Below are 6,120 nucleotides of genomic sequence, written 5' to 3'. Positions count from 1 at the left end.
CACGCAATTTCATAAAAAAAAATCTTTGATATTCGAGACGCAGTTGATAAATTAAGAGAACATCTGTCTGAATGCCCAAGTAAAAGTGTTGTGAATGACAATGGACTCGTTGTAATTAAAGATTTTTATTCCAAAAAATTAGTTTCTCCAGCGTTTTGTTATTCAGTCTATTTCTTTTTTTGAGGCAATTTCCCCCGCCTTTGAGAAGAGGCCGGTGTGCACAACACCTGTGTGGCTAATATAAATAGGTGAGGGAACGTTGCCTCCATGGACTTCCAGTATAAGAGCGGGTCTTCCGTACGTGCAACGTGTCCTGCTGACATATAGCGCTGCACCTCTGAGTGCGCATCAACAGTGACGTCTTCCATCTTGCGGATCTTTAACGCAAAGTAACGCGCCAATAACTCGATGCTTGTTTTGAGCGTCCATCCTGTTGACAGATGCACTTCCTTATGAACACAGTTTGGCGCGCGACCGCTGTGTCGACACGATTCTGGTAGTGGTCACGTGACTTTCTCAAAGCAGTACGCGCACCGACACGGGGTTTGCCCTGGAAGCTCGGCGCGCACATCGACGCCTCGGTGTCGTTGGACCCATCACTAGTGTTTCCCAACCTTTATTAAGCCAAAGCATATATTCTCATTGGAAAACAACATCACAGTACACAACTTAGCGGAATGATTTACAAAATATGGACATACAGGTTAATTATGCACCTTCAGTCTTTAAAATGAAAGAATAACTGATTGGAACTATATGTGGTTGGCCTAGATCAATTAACAAACCAGTTTTAAAAATGGAAATTAAGTAATTTCTGATCCAACTAATTCTCTTTTTTACCACGGGATATCTGGTGATCTTTCACGACACACTGGTTGGGAAGATCTGCAGTAGATCATGTATGGTTTACTCATGGAACAATTTTGCGGCTTGCAAAGGCACACAAAGTAGCTTTGAATTATTTCTTCTGTTACGTGAGAGTGTCGTTTGGCTTCACTTAAATACCAACGGGAGTCTCATACGGCACTGTGCTTAATTGCAAGATAATTGCATCCTTTATTGTAAAAAGTCGACTAGTGTTCAGAACAACAGTGAATTATGAAACATTTGGAGGCCAAGAGGAAATAAAAGCAACATTGACAGATGATTTGTATTAAGTGTGAATACTTGTGGAGGCTGAGAAAGGATAGAGGGAGGAAAAAAGACCAACACATAAATATAAAACAGTGGGAGACAGGACGCGAGGCCGACCTTGATCCCAACTTGTCTTGGCATGGCCTGATCGATGTGACACGCATTACTTCTGGAAGCTCTTGTCTTCGGCCTTGCCATCTCTCCCTGTTTTTCTCTGTTGCGTCGGGCCTGCCAGTCACGATCACCCTCTCCGCCTTTGAGCTGGGCCAGCACGCCATGCTGCTCTCCCTTCAAGCGTCATCCCATTCTCCTTCCTCACTGTCATGGAGATAAGGGAGAAAAAGAAGTCAGGGACAATTTTCTAACAGTCACTCTCCCCAAATGGATTTCACTACATTTTTCCATCATGTGGCTGTGCAGGGGACTTTGGGGGGCTATTTATGTTCAGGATGAGTGTTTATCGGACCCAAGAGAGAATGCATATCATGTGATTGTTCTGTTTTGTCAAAGTTAAATTCATTTTTAACTTCACAAATAAAACTATAGGCCAAAAATATAACTGTATTCGTTTGTGCAACAGACTTCCAACGTTCCAATGAAGCATAAATTGTTCCTCTGCTCTAGTGTTCATCTGTTGAGTCGTATAATACCTATTTTTCTATGTACACAAAATTGTACGACATTAATTTCATCTCATTACTGTTATTACATCAACTCAATATACTTTTTTTAATTATGATTTTTGGTCTCTGTACATCTGTTTGTGTTTGACAATCAAAAGCAATCATGCTTGTGATGGCAGCTGAAGAGATTTCAGAACACTTTAAAACAGACAGATGGAACAAGAAATGTCTGGGGCTCAGAATGAGCTAAATGACTCAAGTGCTCTTTAAAGTGTTATAACTTACATTTTAAGTCTCATTTACACAAACAGAATTGTGATTTTACATACATTATAGCTTCTACCAGAAAAAAAGGTTTGGGGAATTAAAAGTATTTCTACTGTTTATGATGTTTTTGATGATGTTTAACTTTTTCAATTCTTTTACACACCAGAGCTTGACAAGACTTTTTTGCCCACCAGGAGGGGCAGAGACAATATCAAGGATGAGTGTGGTTGAGGCAAAAAGGTGGATCCAAATGCAAGGAGGAAAGACCGGATGAACTCAAAACAAAAGGTATTTATTTTCTCAAAATAAAACAATAACGGAATAAAACATTTGGACAAATATATTGTAGTTTGGAAATTACATTTTGTAAAGTGTTATAGTAACATTTAATATAGTGAGAGAGATTTTGGCTGTGGAAATGTGCGGTCCACTACACACTCCTGTGTATCCTTGCAAAAGAGGATGCTGGCGGATTCTGATTTTCGGTAATGTGGTTGAGCGCACAACTTTCAATTCAGTAGACGTGTTGGTTCGATGCACATAACATGCACATGTATATGCACCTGTAAGCTAACAACTCAGAAAGTTCATAGGTCGACCTTGACTACATAATGCACATGGCAAAGTCATTTTATCATACCATCCACAGTTAGGGTTTCGTGCCTTAAAACACACACACAGACAACCTTGGTATAATAAATGATGAAACAAATACAATTAGAACGTAACATGTTGCTGCGCTTAATTTACCAGATAATGCATTTTTCTTTTCAGATTCTTTCCTATTATCTACTATCTCCAGTCTCCTTTCGCAGCTGCCTGTCAATGTCACAACTTAGCGGTCAGGGTCTCAGCGATAGTCTCCTGTCCATGTCTCGACGGGGCGGCCCGAACTGTTTCATGAGGGGATTCATTTTGACCTGCGACATCTGACAAATGTGAAGGAATACTTGAACACGTGCTTTGTACAAGACATGTCGTCCAATCAGGCCATGATAGCCAACTGTTTAGCCCGGGCATCTTTTGCACGTCATGGGCAAACACAATCTGTATATTTCTAAGGCTGTTAGTGGGGCCCCGAAATGAAAGCTGGCATGGGGCCATCATTTTTTACAAGGGCGACTCTGATGCCAGGCATGCTTGCGAGTGAATATTTAGAAGAAGATTTTGTATTTCTCGACTGGCTTGAAGAATTTCTGGACAGTCTAAAACCCTTAATTCAAAGCGGAAAGTCGGTTATCCATCCATCCATTATCTTAGCCGCTTATCCTCACGTGGGTCGCCCAAGGTGCTGGAGTCGATCACAACTGTCATCGGGCAGTAGGCAGAGTACACTCTAACTCAGGGGTGTCTAACTCATTTTTGTGGACGGGCCACATCGTAGTTGTGGTTTCCCTCAGAGGGCCAGTATGACTGTGAACCCATATAAATTGATTGGAAAGCCAGTTTTGAAATCAGAAGCTAGTAAGTAATTGTTCAACAATTTTTCAATTTATTTTAAAAGGGGAGGATTGGTAACAAATAATTGGCAATATCTCATATCTCAGTGTTGTTGTGAAGAAAATATGCTAGAAACAGGAAGTTGATGCAGATGATTTGCCTTTTGCGGGCCACATAAAATGAGGTTGCGGGCCAGATCTGGCCCCCGGGACTTGAGTTTGACACATGTGCTCTAACTGGTCGCCAGCCAATCGCAGGGCACACAAAGACAAACAACTATCCGCGCCTCTCACTCATACCTCGGGACAATTCATAGCGTTAAATTAACTTAACATGCATGTCTTTGAAATGTGGGAGGAGAAAACCCACACAGGCACAGGGAGAAGCTGTAAACACCACACTGGAGGCTGGAATCGAACCCTCTACACCAGAAGGCCTTCATGCTAACCAGTCGTCTACCGTGCCGCGCCCAATGTTGGTTAATGTCTAAAAATCCCATTCAATCGTTATGAAAATTTGCATGCACGTCTACATATGTATCTCAGAAAAAAATTAAAAATTATTGCACCAATATTTTGGATTTCATGTACATTAAATGAATGATTGAAAAGGAAGTGACATTCCATGTCTCTAGCTAACCGTATCTGTTGCCGGGGATTGGAGTGCCAAGGTCTCTCCCTCTTGCTGCTGCCTGGCTCACATGGCGCCCAACCCCTTTGATGACCCCTTCCACAAGTGGTGAGCCCAATGGAATGGGGACCCACGTTGCCTTTTCGAGCTTAGCCTGGCCGAGACCCGTGGGTGCAGGCCCCGCCATCAGGCGCTCACCATCCAGTCCTACCTACAGGCCTTGATCCAGAGGGGGTCCTGGTGACTGGGTAAGGAAAACAAGGTTCAAATATTTTTGTCGTCATAAGGAGTCTTGTGACCCTTGCTTTGTCTGGACCCACACCTTGAGACCATCTTTGCCATGGGTGACCCTACCCGGAGCAAAAAGCCCTAGACAACTCAGCTCCGACGATCATTGGGACACGCAAACCCCTCCACCACAATAATGCAACGGTTCATGGAGGGGAGAAAATTACATCAGTACTAAAAAAAAAAAGAATCTGTAGTGATTAAATGGCTTATTTTATGATGAGATTTCCGACAAATTGGCACACCCCTTTGGGGGCTCGGCTTGTTATTTTTTCCCGCCTCAGCTGTCTACGTCACAGCAGGGAAGCAAGCATGGTAATATTTCTTGCCTTGTCAGTTTTGTTGTCTTAAACGGCAACCGATCACCACGTAAATGCAAATGCACATTACAACTCTTGTCCTCTTCAACCAGTGAAAGTATAAAATTGTTCTGCACAATAGTTTGGATCATTGACATCAAACGTGAGCTGATGTGATCACCTCCACAAAATCAAAAATACTGTCGATTGATTCGCCACTGACACAGGCTGAAGTGGACAAGAGTACGAATGAACATGAAGTGGTCGTAGGTAGGGGAGATCCACATACATTTTAGTGTCAATTGATCACCCTTTTTGGACATTAAAAGCAATGAAAGTCCAGTGATTTTATGCGCACAAACACACGCACACGCACTGTCACTCACGCACTTCTGTATATAGTTAAGTTCAATAATTAATTTCTTTTTATTGTGTTTATATACAAATAAACTGCTATATTGTTTCAAAAGCACTTTTTGTCGTGCTGTTTTTGTTATTTTATAGAAGCAAAATATTTAGATGTTGAGCTGTCACAAAAGAAAAAATAACAGTGCTAATTAAAGTCAAAGTTGTGATGAAATGTTTGTTTTTACAAAAAGCTCTTTCTCTCATTTTCTTGTGAGGAATAGGAATTTTGACCTAATTTATCTATATTCTAACGCTGTCAGCTAAAACAAAAAACTGAAAAAGATGGAACTACAATTTTTTATGATGGAAGAAGAGAGTGTAAATCTTTCTTCTGTTATAGGCTCCATGTTTTCATGGTATTAGAACACAATATTCTGTGGTCCTTGCAAAATGAATCAAAATCCAGAAAAAGGCTGGGATTGAGGGGGTTTCTCGAGTGAAAATGTCTGGGATTAAATGAGGTAATTATCACCTTCCTATCCCATTTCACCACATGCATGTACTTTAAATTGTGAATATCGGTGTGCGTGGTTGTTTGTATATACAGAAGAGGTATTGAATTAGAAGTCACAGAGGTCCATAAAATTTCTTCCAATTAAATGGTCCGAACCAAAGTCCAACTTCCCTTATTGTCTAGCCTATGTTCACATTTTTATATAGTTTCAATACATAGAGTCATTTTGAATGGAGCACATATACAAATTATTTAGCAATGTCCCCATTAAACACATTTCCCAGTCAAATAAATATAAGGTGATCATTTTACATTCAAGAAAATGTAAGAGGCTCCAGGTTAAAGAATTAAAGTGCGACACTTCCCAAAAAAAGAGTAAAATATCTCTTGCAGAAATAAATCAAGTGCTGAGCGTTGAGTTAACGTCTTTTCCCTCTTTTTTCTTTAATCAAAGTCTGCCTAAAAAAAGGGAAGGCTTGATTGTCCAAGTAAAACAGGTCAACATGTTCAGTAAACAAACAATAAAAATGGCTGTCCTAATGGAAAACTATTTGAAACGGAGCTTTGACAACACCTT

The sequence above is a fragment of the Idiotropiscis lumnitzeri genome, chromosome 10 (genome assembly GCF_059441095.1).
Source record: "Idiotropiscis lumnitzeri isolate Australia: NSW breed Sydney's pygmy pipehorse chromosome 10, RoL_Ilum_1.0, whole genome shotgun sequence".
NCBI classification, from domain to species: Eukaryota; Metazoa; Chordata; class Actinopteri; order Syngnathiformes; family Syngnathidae; genus Idiotropiscis; species Idiotropiscis lumnitzeri.
The sequence above is the reverse complement of the archived record's forward strand: the minus strand, read 5'-3'. Positions refer to the sequence as shown.